This window comes from Trachemys scripta, chromosome 5 (assembly GCF_013100865.1).
Source record: "Trachemys scripta elegans isolate TJP31775 chromosome 5, CAS_Tse_1.0, whole genome shotgun sequence".
Classification (NCBI taxonomy): Eukaryota; Metazoa; Chordata; order Testudines; family Emydidae; genus Trachemys; species Trachemys scripta.
Genome location: NC_048302.1, coordinates 4613439 through 4633941, shown reverse-complemented (window position 1 = coordinate 4633941; position 20503 = coordinate 4613439). Strand labels below are relative to the sequence as shown.

The following is a 20503-nucleotide window of genomic DNA, read 5'->3' as shown; positions in this document are numbered from 1 at the left end:
AATAAACAAACAAAGCTCTTTTCGGGTCCCTGCTCCAGGATAATGTACATCCCACAGCTTCCACATCCGGTTATCTTCATTGTCTCATCCATTCCTTGGGTCACAACCAGTGCTGCCTCTGTATCTGTCATAGTTTTCCCGCCTAAACTCCTGGCAAGAGAAAAACCAACCCACACGCAAAACAAAACCACACCACCACACACCCCCTTTCTCAAATTCCCCTTACAAACTCCCCCTCAAACTCTCCTGTTTTCAGCTTTGTTTGTTGGCTGGCTTCTTTATAGGTCCCCTAATCATGGAATCCCCACCCACCATTCAGGGCTCTGATGTGATCAAAGGCTCTGCTTCTCTCACAGCACACTTCCCTCTACCAGCCTTTCCTGATGAATGAGGAGCTAGATCTACTTCTAGACAAGAAATATATACATTTCTAAAGCATACACATGCCTACATAACAAAATATAGCCTTGAAATATTGTAGTCTATTTATTTTTGCTGTCTTTGCTTATTGATCACTACTGAAGTGCATTGTGCTAATTTATCAAGGATGCAGCAATGTAGATGTAGAGAATTTAAGTCATCACTCCACTGCAGTTTTCAAAGGAGAGCAGTGAAATAATGTCTCATAAGAATCCTTTAAATGTTTCTGCAGGCTCTTTCCTGATCTTCATGTAATTTCCTCTCCTTAGGTTCTTTGCATTTTGGTTACATTTTCTGGTGGGTTAGTTCCTAAAGTTTGCTTATTTATATTAAAAACATCCAACACATACAATCTATGTATTTCCTTTCACTTTACACACTGTGGCATCTCTGATTTCTCCCCACTTTGAAAGTTAACTTTGGGACCCATTCCCTCCCCTACATCCCGGCACAGAGGGAAGTCTGCACCCCTGGTTCCTTGCCTTGGAATCACAAGAGGAAGGAGTGCTTGCCCACACACAATGGAAGCCAGCCATGGGTGACTTGAGCTCTGCAGAGCTCGCACAGGTCAAGTGAGAAAACCCTCCCAATCTTGCAGAGCAGCTTGGCAAAGAAACTAGAGATTGAGGCTATAGTAACGCACATGGTTTCCCCTTCTGCTGTTTGCAATCCCTTCAGTCAGGAGCTGCTCTGAGCAGCAGGGCTCATGCAAGCGCGATGACCACCATTTTGTTTCATGCTAGAGATTGAAACAGGGACCAACACACTTGCCCAAAGCTATACAAGTATACTAAATAGCTATACCAGGTAGATGATTGCACAGCCTTTTTCACTGGAGCGTATGAACACCTGTTTTTCTCTTTCACCTCTTTAACCCATATGCATGCTGCATCATTTCACAGTGTGATAGTCTGCGTCTTTTTATTTCATCAGCATCTTGTTTTGTTACTTTTATTCCCACATTGCTCTTATGGAAAAGGAGCACTGTAAAGAAACAGGACTGTGCCTACGAAATGACGTTTTTTAATGCCATAAACAATGACACCATTGCTATAGATTTGCACAGTGCGACACAGTTATCTATCCCAGTGCTTCAAACATTTTGCAACAGCTAACAAAGAAGGCTAGACTCTATGAACTAATAATTACCTTATCTTGTTCTTCAGTTGCTAAAAATCCATACGCTATTTTTTGCAAATTACTGAAATCAGCATTTCTGGAAGAAAAAGAAAAAAAGAAAAAATTTAGGCTCATTTGCACTTGCCTCTGAGGACTTATTACACAGCTATGAAAATGTTTTTCTGATACATGTTCACAACACACACCCATTAGCACAGTTCTTCCGGGATATATAGATCTGATTTATTAAGGACTATGTGAATTTTTAATGTGAATATTTACAGAGCATATCTTTTTACGGATAGCAACCAGGGTGCATCCCTCCCCTAGATTAAAGAAAATACTGACAGCTCTCAATGCCAATTAGGAAGAAAAGAAGAGAAAAGAACATTGGCAAAGAAAGGGCTATGTACTTATGTTCCATATCAGAAACATTTTTGTATTTATATAATTCTAAGGTGCAAGCCTGCTTCCATTTTATATCAACTATTCCACTCAAGAAGTGCAGGAACAAGTTTTTATGCCTTAGTTTTCTTTCCAAATTTATTTACACATCTATTACATTTCTATAACGTACAGGGGAGGGAACAATGACTTATTTCATTTATGAGTCACATATTAAAATGACAAAAAGAAATTAAAAGCCGTTAAGTCCCAGTAAGGTGGAATCCAGTGTTAATGAAGTCTAGTCATTGCCAAGGAATCACCTAAAGCAGCGGTTCTCTACATCTTTCATAATATGGACTATTTCATTGGAAAGAGATTTCTTCTGTGTCATCTCCTCTACCAGAATCCAAGTTCTCTGCTAAGTGCTTATCAAGAAATTTCATTCTAATCATAGTCGGATCTGCAAACCAGAGGTGGTCCACGCAGAGGTGGATTAAGGTTTCCTGGGGCCGTGAGCCAGAGCAAGTGGGGGGCCCCTCGCCACCCCTTCCACCTGTGGTTCCGCCCCCTCTGCATGTGACCCTGCCTATGGCCCCACCCTTTTCTGTCCCTTCCCCAGAGTCCTGCCCCAGTTCCACCCAGGATCCCTGCCACCTCCCCGCCCCCCCCACTACAGCCCCAAGACCAGAGAAGCTCTATCCCCCTGCCACGGCCCCAGGCTGCAGCAGGAATAACAGCTCCCCAGCCCTGAGGCTGTGGCAGGTAGCGAGAGCTCCTCCAGTCCCAGGGCCGCAGCAGGGGTCCTGGTGCTGGGGCTTCCCCTGCTGCCTGCCAGCTTCTGTCAGGGACAGGGTGGGGGGGTGCTGGGGGCTTCCCCTGTGGCCAGCCAGCTTCTGCTAGAGTCAGGGTGCAGGAGAATGGGGTCTTCCTGCACCCACTGGTGGGGAGCGGGGTTGGGTGCGCAGGGGTTTGCCCTGCCCGACCACCAGGGAGCGGGTTGGGGGTGTGGGGGTTCCCCTCGTTGCCACTGTCCGGAAGCTGGGTCGGGGTGTGAGGGCTTCACCAGCCCACATGGGACTCCGGGGGGCCCCAGTTGGCCAGAGCTCCTGGGCACAGACCCCATAGGCCCGGTGACTAATCCACTACTGGGTCCAAGGACCATGGGTTCAGAACCATCAACCTATAGTGAAATTCTGGCCCCACTGACTTCCCTGGGTCAAGATTTCACCACTGGAGTGAGATATATCCAGGAACTAGAGGCCCTTTTCCTTTGAAGTGATGCCCAATGAGCCTTGTTCTGAATAGGGATATCCGTCCACAAGTGAGGACCCCACTGAATAAAATGATAGCAAATTTCAGCACAACAATGTTGAACCTGGGTCAGTTAATGGAGCTATACAAGGTGACATGGGTGAAATCCTGGCCCTACTTAAGCCAATGGGAGCTGTGTCCTTGACTTTAGCAAAGCCAGGATTTCAACCCAATTCTTCATATTCTTCTGCTCCTTTGGTGCTGTGAAAGGAAGGCTGGTCTTGTGGTTAGCCTAGGACTCTAACACGATCTAATCTGGTTAGCTGTACAGCAATGCTAAAGAGCAGTCAACTGTAACTGAAGATGCTCAAGACTTTTGAAAATCAGGCAAATTTATCTAGGAACCTAAGTGTGGACTTGGCAGCCTATAGGTCACGGTTCATGGCTGACCGGGCACGCCCCCCTTGTAGGTGGATGTGGTGTTGCAGGTGAGCCCTTACTTGACTTTTCCCTCACCCAGGGTATCAACAAGTCCAGACAGTTCACTAGATGCTAAAGAACACTCCTTTATGGTCAGTCTCATTTCATAACAGAAAAGCCAACACAGAACATGAACCAAGCCTTCGCCCCAACATCTCAGCTGGGTGACCAGACCAATCTTAGCCCATCTGTCCCACACCTGAGTCCAGTGCTCGCCTCTAACCACACTCTTCCTCAGGAGATCTCTCGGTTCTGCCTCTGCTGGTAGGCCTCTTGCATCTGCCAGAGTAGGATCCTTCTCAGGAGAAGGGGTAGGGAGGTCCATCCCCTGCGACTCTACTCCAGGGACAGGGGTGATCCTTGCCAGGCTGGGCTTCCAGTCAGTGACTGGGAGACCCATGGCTGAGACCAGACCCTCTTGGATACAGGGCTAGAGTTACACGCCCCAAGCACAGCATCTTCAGTGCCCTCCTCCCCCACTTGCCTACAGCTGTCCTTTGTGTTGGATACAATTTTAGAGAGCTAAAGCACTCCTAGGCACGGGCCTACTGTGCCGAATTGGAAATCCGGCCCTGCTTGGGTAACTGTCAACTGCTGCCACCCATTTAGGAGGCTCTCATCTTACACACTCCCCATTCTGGTGGGTTCCCCACAGAGGTCACCCTCTAGGCTCCCAGCTCAACCCTCTGGCTAAGGCCTCTCCTGGGAGCTCCTCTCTACAGGAGCGTCCTCCCTCCCTTAGGAGCTCCCCACTAACTGAGCGTGGGGAACCTTTATTAGGTCCAGATGCTCATTTACTAATCAATCAGTTACCCCCAGATGGGACCTTCATAAGACAGTCACGGGCAGACTGAGCCCTAACGCCCCATCCAGGGCAGCTCCCCCATGACACTAACCTTCAGGCTGCCCTTTTTTTAAAGTTTGTCCATAGCGTCCAAGTACACATGAACAGGAACAATTAATGTGAACTTTTATAAGGGGTCTGATCCTACAGTCGTTATTCAGCAAAAAGAAAGAAGTGTGTACTTGGGCTCAAGGTAAGGTTAGCTGTCATTTTACCCTGCCCATGAAAGAACCAGATGCTAACTGCTTCCAGTCTTGGAATTTGATTCAAAGTGGATGATTTTGAGAAGGAAATACGGTTTTACAAGTGCAGAATAGACTATGCAACACCTCAAGAGGAACATCCAACATGCTTTTATTTCTAGACAAAGTGTGATTTGGTTGGACTACGGCAGTTATATATTATAGCAGCCACTACACTATGCTTCAAAAAACCACTGGAGAATAACTTTTATCTGACTGCAGCACTATATGGCAGAAACAATGGTTTGCCATAATAGTCTCAAGAAGTTAATATTAGTTTGCCTCCCAATTACCCGGCAACAATTTTTCAAATAAAATTCAAACAACAGGCTCTTAATTTCATTTACAACACCCCTGATTTCACATTTCCCTGTATATAAAATTGTACAGGTAGCACAATGTACAGTGGTTTATGGCTCTGTTGTGTCAGTTTCCCATTCCGTGCATGTTTCCCCTCACCCCCATGCATCTTCTTTTATAAGACTAGAGTGCTGGCTACAGAATATTCTTCCCCACAAATTCCAGATGTATTACCCTGAGCTGGCATAACCCTTTGCACACTATTCATGTGCCGATTTCAAATGTAGTTTGGGGATTCCTTTTGTTATTTTAATCACACAAGGAACCAACCAAATGGATGTGTGCTAGACATTGCAAAGTATTTGGCAGGGCAGAGGAACTGCTTGGATTCAGAGTCATCTGAAGCCCTAACTCATGGAAAGTATGTGGTATCCCATCCTGTTCTCCCCAGTATACAGTTTAAATACAGTGGGTGTCATTTTAATGTTGACTCTCGTTAACATTAAGCAGAGTTACAGTTAATTCCCCACACAGACCAGAAGTTCCCTCTTGCCCCATCCCACTCAAGCTAGTCACTCTCCAAGTCTTAGTCCCCCACCCTCTGCACTTGTCCAATGTGTTCTCAAAAACCATGTGGTGTTTCTAACTCAGTTGTTTGCAGCCTGACAACAGATTCCAGGTGCATCTTGGAACTTTGACAAGTGGCATCACCCAGGACTCTTTGATGAAGAGCCAGGTTAAGTGGGGAATCTTGTCTCTCTCACTCCATCCCACGGTGGAAGAACAATCCAAATAATCTACACTCAGGCCACAACTGCCAAGATTACTGCTAAATGGATAGCACAGCTGCATCAACACAGTCAACTCCTGCTAATGGTCCTGCTGGTGCTCTAAAGGTTCATGTCTCCATATCCTCTGGGACTAATGCATTTGTGTAAAGGAACAAGGGCACCACTCAGCCTCTACATGTGCCAAGATGAAGACAATTAAACTAAAACTATTCTGGCTTCCTGACTTCCACACCACCCCAGACGGTATTATTAGAAGAAGCAATGATAAATGCCATCTACTCTACCAATTCAACAAGATATAGATGATGTAAGCATAGGTTGTTTTACTCCACCAATGTGCTGCAAAACAGAAGACTACTGAACATTCACACGAATGCTGGGAGACCCACTGGCCTAAACTTCCAAAAGTGAGTCTCAATTTTGGGTGCCCAACTTTAGACAATTTAAAGGTGCCAAGCACCCAATCTCTAATCATCGGGGCCCTTAAGGTGCCACAAATGAGACACCCCAAAAATCACTTTTCAAAATTGAGGTTGTTGTGAGTTTTGTAAATTAATAAGTGAACTCAGTGAATGAGGAGCATGAGACTAATGTTCTACAAAATGCATTTGGTTCAGTTATTTGGTGCGTGCAGTTTAGTTTTAGCTAGTGAGATGTTACAAATATTTAGCGTTGGTCCTACGTATGGTAGATTGCTGCCCACAACACAAAAACCACTGCCATTATCACTAAGTCTCAGCAGAGAGAAACGAGCAGCTATCCAGTCTGAAGAACTCCTAGATCCAGGTCATGGCGAAAACCAATCATGCGATAGTGTAGGGAAGTTTCCATTGTCACTGCCCTTGCTGTACAAGTCCTGTGGATCACGATATGAACTTCAGCCTACTAGAACTACATTAACAAACATGCAACATGCTTTTCAAACACAAATATTACCATCCTCCACTACGGAACTATTTTGATAACCGCTATTAAAGTTAACAATTATTAGCAGCATCACAGCAGCCCCTAGAAACTTCAACGGAGATGAGAGCCTTTTTGGTCTCCAAAAAAAAAAAAAAATCCCTCAAGGAGCTTACAATCTAAATAGACAAGATGTGCAAAAGGTGGGAGGGGAAATAAATGCATGGAGAGGGGGTTGCACTTGCTAAAGCTCACACAGCAGATCTGCGGCAGACTCAGGAATATAACAGCTCTCCTATCTCCCAATGCAGCTTCCTAGCCACTCGGTCATGCTGCCTCTCCAGTAATAAGCTGGTCAACTAACCAACTTGATTTATCAAATGCAAAGTGCAGATCGAACAATTCATACTGTACCTAGCGCTCATATGCAGCCACACAAATGAAACATGGTTGACACGGTTATACCAAGGGTCAAATTTTCAAGAGTGCTCAGCTGCCATGTGTGAGGCTCGACTTACACCAGAGCTGAGCTCCCATGTAGGTGGGACTAGCCTGGGTCCCCACATAGGGTGGGTGTAGGGCCACAGATGTCCTCAATTCAGCCCTGCCAATACAAGCTGGGTGAAGCGCTAAGACAGGACGCTGTGCTGGCGTCAGCAAGTCTACTTCTCACACTTCTTATGCATGAATTTGTACAAAGCTCCATAAAGACAAAACGACTCCTCTCTCCACATGGACACCGCTACCCCTACCCTTTTCTTTTATCTTCCAAAGGAATGGTTTCACACTTGCTGGGTACATTAGAGACACATCGATCTTGTTAGCTCTTTCTTCTTCAATTGCCACTTTCCACAGAGAGGCTGATACTCATACATTCTTCTCAACCTCATGTTTACAACTTTTAAGAAATGGTCCAACTAGATATGCACAAATTTCAGGGCAAATGGGCCATTTTATCTCATGCTCTTAAATTTTAATAGGATTATGTACTGAAAATCTACAGTAACATTTGCAAGTCAGAAACTCGAGTCCCTCATATGTAAGTGTTTAGATACTTAAAATATTAATATGTAACCAGTGATATTACAAAAGGTTACATTTCTAACTATCTTTTTCCTGAAAATCTAACACACTAATGTCAAAATAAATGTGATCTATTTTCCGCAGATTACTAGCAAAGTCCTTCAAACACAGCGAGGCTGGAACTTTATTAAACTTCCTTCTATACAATTAATCTGAAAAGGAGAGAGAATTTCGGGTTTCACAAAGAAAGGATGGAAAAAGTAAAAGTGTGCAAAATGAATAAAGCTTTTAGCCTTCGCAAACAATGTTAGCACATAAAATATTAATAGCAATGCTAAATTAATCTTCGGCAAAAATTAGAGGCAATTGCCTGTAGCTCATATTATGGATTACTTTGGTTTACCATTTAAAATGTTAGAGCCTACCACTATGGCTGTGTATCACAGGGCTGTACATTATCCTCTGTAACATGCAGCAAAGAGTCCTGTGGCACCTTATAGACTAACAGACTAACACGAAAGCTCATGCTCCAATACGTCTGTTAGTCTATAAGGTGCCACAGGGCTCTTTGCTGCGTTTACAGATCCAGACTAACACGGCTACCCCTCTGATACTCTGTAACATGGTGCATTTCAGTAACACCAATCCTGCTCTCAATTAAATTAATGGTAAACTCCCATTAACTTCACCTGGAACAGATGCAGGCCCATAGTGGCCAGAAGAGGATTCAGTCTAGCAATCTAAATACAGCCCAGACATAACAGATTAATGATTCGAAGCAGAGGGGATGCTGGCTCTCATTTTAACAATTCTGCAGTAAAGAACGGAGCAGCTCATTTCCCTAACCCAAGGATAACTTGGTAGGTTTCCTGAACAATTTCCTCTTCAGCAATTTTTGCTTTCTGGCTCTCTCTCTCCTCCTTGCTCTAATGCCTAATGATTTTCAAACTCACTATGTGAATGTACTACAAGCTTAGAACCTACCCATGACACATCCCTTTGGGCCCATTGCAGATCAAATTTGGTTCTGCTAGAGTTGGCAGGAAATATTTACAATTTCTACCGTTTAAGAAAATTACACATTTTTTAAAAGATCAAATTACAGGGCAGAATTTTCACCTCCGGTCGACACAGCAGTTTTTCTTCCCATAGTAAGACTCTTTGTTGTATGTTATAAAGCACAGAAAGCCAATCAGAGAAAAAGACATACCATCACTGCAAGCACCTTAGATTCCAAAGTGAAATTCTGCCCTTTGAAAAATATATGCAGTGAATCCTAACGTCAATTGGGCCTGGATTTCACCATAGATTGACACCTACTGCAGCCCATGGGGATTGTTCATACATAGAGGAGAGCAAAATTGATCCACAGTTTGGAACTATGCAATATTTACAGCTTAGTTAACAGCGATTTCCCAGCAATATATTTTAACAGCTCTTCTTCAAGCACTGGATATTATGTTGGCATAACACTCTCCAAACTCTTCTGCTTCGTGTAAATTCCTGGCGAAGTATTTAGGAGATAAAAATGATTAATCCTAATTAAAATGAAAATCAAGAAAATGATACAGTCTGTTGCATCTACTTGATGACTCAAAAGCCTCTCTCATTTCAATGTTAATTGTCTCTTTATACAAACGTGCAATACTCGAATACACACAGAATAATGTTTTTGTATTTTTCTACACTTGCAATATTAAGGGCCAGATGTTGGGAAGTGCTCAGCATCCATCTAGGCACCTAAACAAGGGCCAGATTTGCACCTAAACAGGTGCTGAGCACTTTCTAACATTTGACACTCAGGGCATCTTAAAACCACAGCGAAGGGCAGGGAACAGCATCAAGGCACACACCCTCCCAGAGAGTGCTGCTTCAGGCACTGTGTTTCCCCCAATGTACTGCCCTTAAAGGGGTCGCTGTCTTCACATTAGCCAGAGAGTGTCCTTGGCCTGCTCCTCCGAGTTAATACTGTGTTACATCTAGTAATTTTCTGCAAAAGTTGTTTCCCTAGAGGCTGCCTTCATTTTGAAGCGCAGCATAGGAAGGAATGTACCAAAATCCATAGGCTGGAGAGCATGTGACTGCATCTCCAAGGGAGGCCTATTCCAGTGACCCTGGGAGATACAGAGCAGCCCGACCACATATGGCCAGCAATAAGGCAACCTGACCTGAGCAGTGACCTGCCGCCTTACTGTCTTCCACCGGAGAAACACAAACCAAGCAACACCACAAGTATCATCAGCCCCACACACACACACACACACGCGGAGCAACGGTTCCCCTGAAAAAAATTCAACCCTGCAAAGCCAGCCAGCTGCAGCAGAGAGGCAGACGGGACAGGAGGGAGAAGCTAACAAGCAAAGCAAAGGTGGGCTGTCTCTCTCACAGTGGGGTAGAGAGGAGGCAGAGTAGGGTATGTCTCTACCAGCAGGCCAGGGGCAGGGAGGCGAAGCATTGTCTCAATGGGAACCAGGAAGCAGACTATGGCTCAGGAGAGGCTGTTGTCTATGGAGCAGGTCAGGGGAGAAGGGCAAGATTTACAGAGGTACACAGGCAAATTGGGTAAGACTTCTGCTTGCAGCTCTGCTTCCTGGCCAGTGACCCAACTAGTCCAACTTTGCCCCAAACCCATTAGAGGGAAAAAGGAGATTGGCATTGTAACCTGATGATGTAAAATGTCAGTACAGTAACTCCTCACTGAACGTTGTAGTTCTGTTCCTGAAACATGTGACATACACAATTTCTTCTCGCTGCAGAAGAAAGCCCTTAACCCATTTCTTATAACAAGGCTATCAAAGTGCCACCGCATGGACATGTGGCACAGGAGTTCAAGTTCTAGAGTAGGCATAATGACAGAAATGCAGGGCAGAGACCCTGGATTTAGTCTGTAAATGAAAACATGGAGGGACAAATCTATCGCCTGTCTCACTCCAGGGACTCTACCTATGGTGGATAAGGGATGGATCTGGCTTGGTATCAGTCTCCTCCTCTGCTATCTACCACGTTAAAAAGAAATCCAAATGCAAACCGTATCCAGTCAGAACCTTTAGAATACATAGCTGCTTAAAGGAAAAACTTGAACTAAGTTAAGTGGTGAAGACAAACTGGATACACGCCAGAATCTGCTATGTTATTTGCTTAGACACCATTTATTATGGTTACATTTTATTATACAGTAGTAAAAAATTACAAGGCAACATCCTGTGTTATTTCCCACTGGGATAAATGATACAGATGGACTATTAAGTCTCAACACCAGAACCAGCATGCCAGATTACATTCCATTTGTACCTTTATAATATGTCAATAGCCTGACATTTATGCCTGTTGATGGCAAAGCTATTTATATTATAGACATTTAAAATGTGCCATAAAACATGTAGCATGATAAAAATCTAGACCCCTCACAATTCTGACAAAAAACAGTAAACCTACCACAGAACACCCAAACAAGCACCTGCCCCCTAAACTAAAAATACCATCTGCTTCTTCATGCCTGCCTAGTGTGTTTTTAAAATGCTAATGTCCTCACACAGATAATTACTACAAACACTGTACTGCACTTCTCCTTCAGTAAGAAGTCATGTTTATTTATTTATTTCAATGTTTGCGCTTTCACACACACTGGGCATCTTTATGATTTAGTTCTCGAGCTTTTACACCTTTGAGCACAACTGTGTATTAGCAAAAGATGAACTGTGGAAACGAGGTGTCTCAAGGATTTGGTAAAGGAAGCGCCCTGCCCGGTTTAATTGATGGTTCTAATTTAACTTTAGTTAGCAGTGTCAAAGAAAAACAGAGTTCTCACTATTGACCAAAAATTGTACTTTGACAGCTGTTCAGTCACATGGGTGACTGAGATCACTAATGTGAATTGCAAATACTGAGTTGCAACAGAGTTTCAGGACCAGGTCCCTAAAAGTATTTAGGCACCTCACTGCTGTTGATTTCATTAGGAATAAGATGCCAAAATACCCTTGAGATGATGGGCCTAAGTGCCTAATTCCCATTGGCCCCTTTGAAAATCCCAACTTCGTTACACAGGATTTCAAGTCACAAAAAAGCACCCACACAACTGATATTAACCAACATCCTTCTTGGAAGAGTGAGCACCCAGGCCAAAGACTGAACAACTAAGGCACAGCGGAAGTGATGCCTGGGAATGTTCAGAGGGCTGCTACCCATTCTTTGGTCACTTTTATTGACCAAAGAATCCACTTCTCAGGACCTTTCACAGGCACCAAGCTCACTCATACCATAACGGGAAACTGGGCAGGTGTTGTGGAGACATTGAGAAATATGCAGCCTGGGAGGGTCACCTGTTCTAGTTAATATTTCCTAGCTGGGGGTAAGGAAAAGTTACTGACATGCAAACTCAAGGGGTCATGCAGGGATCATGTCTCAAAATAACTTTGACATAAGCAAGTCTCTGACGCTGCCAGTGCTCCTCACCAAACCAGTTAAAGTGAAATCACAAGCAGAAAGAAAAGCTGGTTTGTTCATAATGCCTCCCATTTTCAGGGCTAACAGATCAGCGGCATGGGGGCAAAACGTACCTTCCATGTCGCCCCATAACTCTGTTACAGCCCTGTTTAAGAGTCTGACCCAAAGCCCATTGATGTCAGTAGCTGCCTTTTCACTGACTTCCACAGGCATTTGACCAGGGCTATAAGGGCTGGTGTTCACTTAGAAGAGTGCCACCATGGTCTTTTTCATCACAGTGGCTCCAGGGGAGAAAGTCAGAAAGTGGTTCACTCCACTTAGTCAATGATTCCCCGCTGGTGACAAGGCTGCACTATATGAAAACTCATCTCCTAATTTATGTTTAGCTCTGATTCTCTACATCGTACACATCTCAGGATAGGTCTGTCGTACTCTTTTATTATTAACGTGACACCAATATGCTTAACCGAAATGTATGCCATTTAAAAGTCACTTTAGTGGTAAAAATTCAACCAGAGGAAACTATTGGAAATACTTCCCTAGTGGGAATGTACATCACACGAATATACAGGAGTAGTGGGTAATCATTTTATTCTGACCTGCGAATTATAAAAGAAAACAGAAATACATTATATACACATAAAGACATCTCTGGGTACAGGTGTTATGAAAGTCACTTAAATCATCCTGGTTTTGATCACTTGTGTGACGTGATGTCATCAGAAGCCTTTTATTGTTTTCACCTTTTTTTCCCAGTTACTCTTAAATTATTGAGTGTGTTATTTCTTTATTTCTACTGCTATGTGATGAACTGCAGTACCATAAGATAAATTGCATTCAGTTTGCATATTTGACCTCCTCACTTGAACTCAGCCTGCTAATCCATCTCTGCTGGCACTATTTCTAATACACCATATGTCTGAGTAACTTTCAAACAGCTGTACCTTTTTGATATGTCTTTTTTCAACACACAGATTTTCTTCATCCCCCAAAAAGGGACAGCAGAGACTAAAACCAAAACTCAATACACAGCTCCAAACTAGTGAGAACTCTGAAGATCTGAATTTCTAACTGCGAGATCCCGAAACACACAGCTTTATCTCATTTCAGAACTGGGGCTGCATGCTTTCCAGTTACTCATATAACATTTGTACAGGATGAAGCCCTTGTGCTTCATGAGATGTTACACCTTAAAAGTGCAAACAGGCTGATTTATGGGGAAATTGTTGGAGCAATTGCCCGTACTGCTGGTAACTCTACAGTGAAATGCCATATGTATCTTAACCACAAGGGAGCAAGCACTCTTAGAAGAGCTTGCCCAACCTTTTTGAATGTGGGTGCCTCAGCGTTAGGCACCTAAGTCCACAATGAGGCATCTACATAACAGTTGCCTGATTTCCATAGCTGCTGAAAGCCCACAACTCCCATTAAAGCCAATGGCAGCTACAGGTGCTCAAGACACCTGGAAATTAGGCCATTTGTGTTTGTACAGCAGCAAGCACAACGGGGTCCTAGTCGTCGATGGGCTCTCCTAGGCGCTATGATAGTACACATACATCATAACATAATAAATAATAATAATTATATCAAGTATCAGGGGGTAGCTGTGTTAGTCTGTATCCACAAAAAACAACAAGGAGTCCGGTTGCACTTTAAAGACTAACAGATTTATTTGGGCAGAAGCTTTCGTGGGTAAAAAAATCTCACTTCTTCAGATTACTAAAAATAATAATTATGGTATGCCTTAACATGGATTTGGACATCTAAGGATCAAAGTTTTGGCCTTGAACTGTATCATCCCACTGAAGTGTGGAATCCCATACGGACGGGTCTACTGTGATCGGTGTAAGCCAGTAACAAAATACACAACTTGTCGGTGTGCTAATAACACACTGAACACAAAGCTAAACACACTGACTATTCCCAGGGGCTTTTAGAGTAAAGCTGCTGCTTCTTCTGGAGGAAAAAAAAGGCAAAAAACTTCCAAGTTGTGAAATATAAAAAGCCACCAAGAAGCAAATCCATTCCATTTCTCATTCCAGAGAAATCGACTATATTCTAATTACCACCTGTATTGGTACACAGATGTGGATCATAAACCATTCTAGCTAACACATTTTCTCTGTGTATTTGACAAGGTCACTGCTTCTAAACAGCCTTAGTGTTTGCCTTTTAAATTTATTTGCTTGGTTTCATCCTAAATTTAAACATAAATAAATAAATTATAAAGTTTTGCTTGCAGTCAGTCAGCATAAACAAAGCATCATGAAAATCTTTACCGTACTTTTTCAGGGAAAGGACAAGAATAAGTGTTATAATAACTTGCTTAAATATCTGTGACCGAAGAGTTCTGCGGTTGGGAGCTGCAGTTTTCATTAGACACACCTGACCAAATAACAAAAATACAGCTTTCCTTTTCTCTTTGCATTTCAAATAGGATGGGTTATCATCTCAAGCCAGTGGCTAACATTCATCTGTCATTTAATTTACAGATGCATTTACCACTTAAGGGAATTCAGGAAAGCACTTAAACACGTTTAACTTTAAGCATGTGCTTAAATCCTACTGAAATCAATGGGACCTAAGCCCATGCTTAAGTGCCAACCTGAACCAGGGCTTAAAACACAGCATTAAGTCCCCTCTAGTGAAGCTCTTAAGCACACATTTCACTTTAAGCATGTGAGCAGTCTCGCTGCAATTACACTAGTGACGTGCTTAAAGTTAAGAATGTGCTTTCCTAGTCTAGGGCCTAAATGTATTTTTTCCAACAAAATGCTGGTCAGATTAGATCATAGAATACCAGGGTTAGAAGGGACCCCAGGAGGTCATCTAGTCCAACCCCCTGTTCAAAGCAGGACCAATCCCCAGACAGATTTTTGCCCCAGATCCCTAAATAGCCCCCTCAAGGATTAAACTCACAACCCTGGGTTTAGCAGGCCAATGCTCAAACCACTGAGCTATCCCCCCAAACATAACTGGATTAACCAATTAGATTTGCATTTGTTACAAATCTTTTAATCTAATATTCATTTAATTATGTATTATCATTAGTAGCCTGGCATATTTATAAGAAAACAAGCATAAGCAAGTAAAAATACATGTTCCTACACATTTGCTTCAGGTAATAATTTAGCTCCTTTTCATCCCCTTCTAAATGTATATGCTAAATTACACACCTGTTTACATTCTACAAACACTCTGGATGGGATGGTTGGAATCTACATAATACTTGTCATCAGTAGATCTCAGAGTGCTTTATAATCTTTAATGTATTTATCCTCACAACATCCCTATGAAGTAGGGCAGTGCTATTATCTCCCTTTAACAGATGGGGAACTGAGACACAGAGAGGCTAAGTGACTTGTCTAAGGTCATGCAGGAAATACATAGCAGAGCAGGGAATCAACCCAGGATCTTCCAAACCTTAGACTAGTGCCCTAACCACTGGATGAGCCTTCCTCTCCCAAAAACTAGATTGGTTTCAGTTTTAGATTTGATATTGATAGATTCTATAATCACAAATAGCTACATATAAGTTCCCCTCTTGTAATCAAAAATATATTGCACAAAGCCAACCTTTGCTGGCAGAGACACCAGAACAGGAGTGAAGCAGGGATTCTGCCCCATAGTCTAGTGTATAATACGTGTAGCGGTGCTGTCAAGGTCAGGTGCACTCTAGATAAGCCTGAATTTCTGTACCCAAGCCCACATTTCCTGCAGCTCTAAGTTTTAGGAAATCAAATTCATTTGGGGCTGATATTTTCCATACTTGGCCACCTCCCAGATGTAGGGTTCTTGGTTTTATTGCTGTTGTTTTGAGAAAGTAGGGCAACTGAATCAGCCATGTTTGAACTCAGCCTGCTCAAAAAAAAAGTTCACTTTACCCATATGTTCCTATTCGAAATTTCGCATAAGCATATCTCAGTAGTTGCAGTGATGTTATTCAGCCTGGGCTTATTTTTTAGATTTCTGTAAGAAATAAATATCAAGCCAAGTTTGATTTTAAAAAGAATTTTCATTGTTTTAAGTTTGAGCATTTTCAAAGTTTTTCATACACAAGATAAGCAACTCACACCCAACATCTTTCCGGAACTATGGGTTACCTCATAGTAGAGAAACATTCATCTCTAGATATAAAAGTCTTTTGCTTTTCGTTATGGGATTGTCCCATTAGGTACAGAGATTAAGACTTGACAGAGTTTAGGGTTTGATTCACAGCCTACCTAAATGAATGGAAAGACTCCCATTTACTTCAAGGGTTTTAGAGGAGGAAAAGAGTAGAAAGGAAAAATAATAAACAAAAGCAAAATGACGGTGATGCTGAAATGTGAAATGAGGAGGCAGAACAGAGACTACAGAAGAACATGCAAACATCATGAAAGGGGTCCAGAAATAACACAAAAGGTAGTTGTTGGCCATTGAGACGTCTTGCTATCTAGGGATAAGTCTCAGTCACACACTGGTACTGCATTCTGAATCTGCAAAACCAAGGTACACTGTTAATTAAATATTTATAACTGAACCTTTAAAAAAGTGTTTGGGAGTAAAAATCAAAGACACAGCTGCTTGTCAAACTCCCTGCGCCACGTTCTAAGAGCTGTACAATTGTAGCAAGGAGCCAGTGTCCGCGCCTTCAACGACAGAAAGAAAAGTGGTCTCCTTCAGCTGGTGAAATACAAGGATTCTAAAGATGCAACATTATGGCTGGGCTACAGCAAGGATGAGGGACTACGAATGCTTCCAGTAGTGCTGGTGATAGAACATTACTATTTATTGCAGTAGTACCCCCAGTTATGAACCAGGACCCTACTGTGCTAGGCGCTGCACAGAAAGAACAAAAGACAGTCCCCTGTCCCAAACTGCTTACAGTCTAAGTATAAAGCTTTAGAATGATTGTGGAGGAAAAAGCAGAGGTAACCTCTGAGCATTTTCCTCTGCCTAAACACGCATTCTGCCTGCTTCAGTGCTCCATAGGATGGATGGTTCTGAGACTGGGCGTGGTGCCTGCCAGCTCCTAGAATGCAAGATGCCTTAGGAGATGAAACACAAACAGACATTCCATCACCAAAACTTAATCCAGAAAGTAAATCGAGAGGCAGCAGGTCTTGTCTTACTTGGGGTAAGAGTTCCAGAGCTTTATGGATTACAGCAAGAAAATACCAGGAAAATAAAAGGATTATTAAACCGTGTGATATGCATACAAAACTGCTACCCATGGTGGGCAGTACCTTTGTTCTTGAGTGGCCCCAGGGGATTCCAAGGAGTAGGCTTGGAGTACTCAACGTCACTATGAGTGGAAGACGTGGAACCACTGGAAGGCCAAGAAAATAAATTTGTTTCATGAATAATCTGACCCGAAATAAGAAAATAAAACCTCTGGCAGTTGATGCTGAAGAAAAGCAAACAGCTCCATTTTCCCTCTTATTCTCATGACTCATTACAGACATAGTTTAGCCAAAACGTGTCAACGGTGGTACAGCATGGAGAAATCTCTGCTCAGAGCCATTCACACTAGTACTTCTCCACAGCCATTCAAAACGTTTCACCAAAGAAAGAATGTTGGCTGAACAAACATCAGCCAACTGAAAAGGAAGAATATGATCCTTTAACAGCACGAAAAAACAGTAGTAGTCATTTAATAGAATATTAGGTGGCAATATGTTCTCATCAAGTATTTTGTATTATCAGCAACATTTCTACTGTGGATAAAGCCTTTTATCTGGTTTTATGTAGAATTATGCACACAAATAAAATAAAACCCTAAAAAAGTAATCTATTTTCATGCGTATTATGTATTAACGGCTCAAATTTTCAGTCATTACTATTGAGCAGATCATATGCAAATTTAGTATAGCAGTCACACAGTTTACACACAGGTCTGCAATCAGTAAAAATTAGGACTGTATCATCAGTCTGCACTATAGCGCGTCTTAATCCCCATAAAAGCTGTCAATCTTCAATTCCGTAGCCTGTGCATAGCCACCGGATGAAACAAACGTAAAAAAGGACCTGGCTAGCAAGCTCGTAAAGATCCTGCCCCAACTGCAATCAATGGTAAAACACCTACTCACTTCAGTGAGAGCAGGATGGAGGCTTCATTCCCAACCCTAGAATACTATCAGCCTTTACAGACTGAACAGCTATGAAGAGGCCATTCTAGCTGAAACATCCTTAAAGCCACGTGGAGTGCAAAGTTGGCCAGCATTCTCCATCATTGGTATTGTACAATACCACTAAACTTTGACCAACTGGATTCAAGTAAATCAGGGTCTTTTAAAATTGTTTTTTGAAGAAACTCACCACTATTTCCATGTTCATACCAAGTGACTTTGCTAAGCACTCAAAAAAGTAGTATTGAGCTAAATCATGACAGTGCCCAGTCTCAATGGCGGTTGATCAACCTCTGTTTATATACATGAAAAACATGACGTGGTTAAAGTTACTCTGAACAGCAAAATGGGGCATTAAAATTACATTACAGGGTTTAAAATTAGACTGCATTGAAATGAAAGCCACCCCATAATGTCCCAGAGTTTCCTGTTTAAACACATCACACTAGTGAAAGACCCATCATCAAATGCATTTCAACTCTACTATTAAAATATATGTTAATGAGACACAAGCCATATTCTGATCTCAGTTGCACTGGTATAAATTTTTACTGGAGCCACTCTGAATGCACAATGGTCCCTGGAAGCCCATTTTAATTTACAAAACCTCAGTACTCCCCACAGTTAACGAGTAAAAAGTCTACCACTTCCCTGCCCGTGGTCAACAAGGCTGGGACCCTCACATGCATTCCCATAGCTCGTCTCCTCTTCCATCAACACCAAGACAATATTCCTCATATGAAACCAGTGGAGATGGAATGGCAAAATACTGAACTGCTGTAATCAACAAAATGTGGAATATCAATGAAGTTACATGGAAGGCACATTTCTGCTGAGCCATATCAGAGAAATAAATTATAAAGAAATGTAACCACTGCCTATTAAGAGACAGATTTATATGATAGCTAAAGCTTTCACAGTTTATGAAACAATGTCCAATAAAATGGCATGGCAATGATTTAGTATAGTATTTAAATTCACTGTTACATATATTTTATATTTCAGACTGGTCTTCTCTGCTTGGTCATACGTCGGCTTTGCCTGAGATACACGTTCACTTTTGCATATTTAATAAGCTTATCAACTTCCAGTGGAAACGACAATTTAAGAGATCTTTTCTCTGAAGGTTTGCTCTTAAATATACCAGATGACTCATATTCTCTGTTTTAATATATGCTTGGGATTGAAAAGGTGAAAAACGTTAAGAGCTGATATTCACTGCTGTACTGCCTGGGGACAAAGCACCGAGATTGCAGCCCCTGGATTGAGGGGCATGGGTGTGGGGGAGACACGTGGCTTAAAGCCACCGTTTACACACTCCCAATTCCTGGCTTACCCCAGAAGATGGAAAGGCCCCCATATAAAAGTTAGACCAGCCCACTCTGGGCATCCTAAGTTACAACAACCTGGCCTGGGCTTTCTGTCAGTAGCAGTGCAGCCTAAAATGTCCCTAGCACTGACCAACCCTGACACCCTTCTTCCTGCCCCCTTACAAAGTTAAACACTCTAAATGGCACCTGTACTAGGCAGGGGATGGAATTCTTCCCCAGTCCCTACAGGGCCTTTACAAACAATGTACAGGGACAGTAGCAGGGGTAACAGTCTCACCCTAGTATTTTTAGAGGAATAAATCCCTCCTCGCATATCTTTTCAGCACTGTATGTTCATAAAGGCTCTCATGTTACAACCCTGAATCAGATGAGTAGTCTATATTAATTGAAAACAACAGGGCTACCTGTCTAAATAAAAGCAACAGAGGGTCCTGTGGCACCTTTGAGACTAACAGAAGTACTGGGAGCATAAGCTTTCGTGGGTAAGAACCTCACTTCTTCAGATGCAAGTAATGGAAATCTCCAGAGGCAGGTATATATCAGTGTGGAGATAACGAGGTTAGTTCAATCAGGGAGGGTGAGGTGCTCTGCTAGCTGTTGAGGTGTGAACACCAAGGGAGGAGAAACTGTTTCTGTAGTTGGATAGCCATTCACAGTCTTTGTTTAATCCTGATCTGATGGTGTCAAATTTGCAAATGAACTGGAGCTCAGCAGTTTCTCTTTGGAGTCTGGTCCTGAAGTTTTTATTATTATTATTATTATCAGGCTTGATGTTTCAACCTGATTTGTGACCTCAACAATCAGCCAGATCCCTAACCAATATCTGAGGTCTGGAAGGCTGAGACAATTTCAAGATTGA

General features: G+C 42.5%; 1 protein-coding gene across 1 annotated transcript in view; it reads right to left on the bottom strand.

Annotated features, from left to right (window-relative positions):
* ADGRL3 (adhesion G protein-coupled receptor L3) overlaps nucleotides 1-20503 on the bottom strand; it is a gene marked incomplete in the record, with an annotated part of 777222 nt that overhangs the window by 621320 nt on the left and 135399 nt on the right. Inside the window, 1 exon segment of the mRNA XM_034772562.1 lies at nucleotides 1570-1636.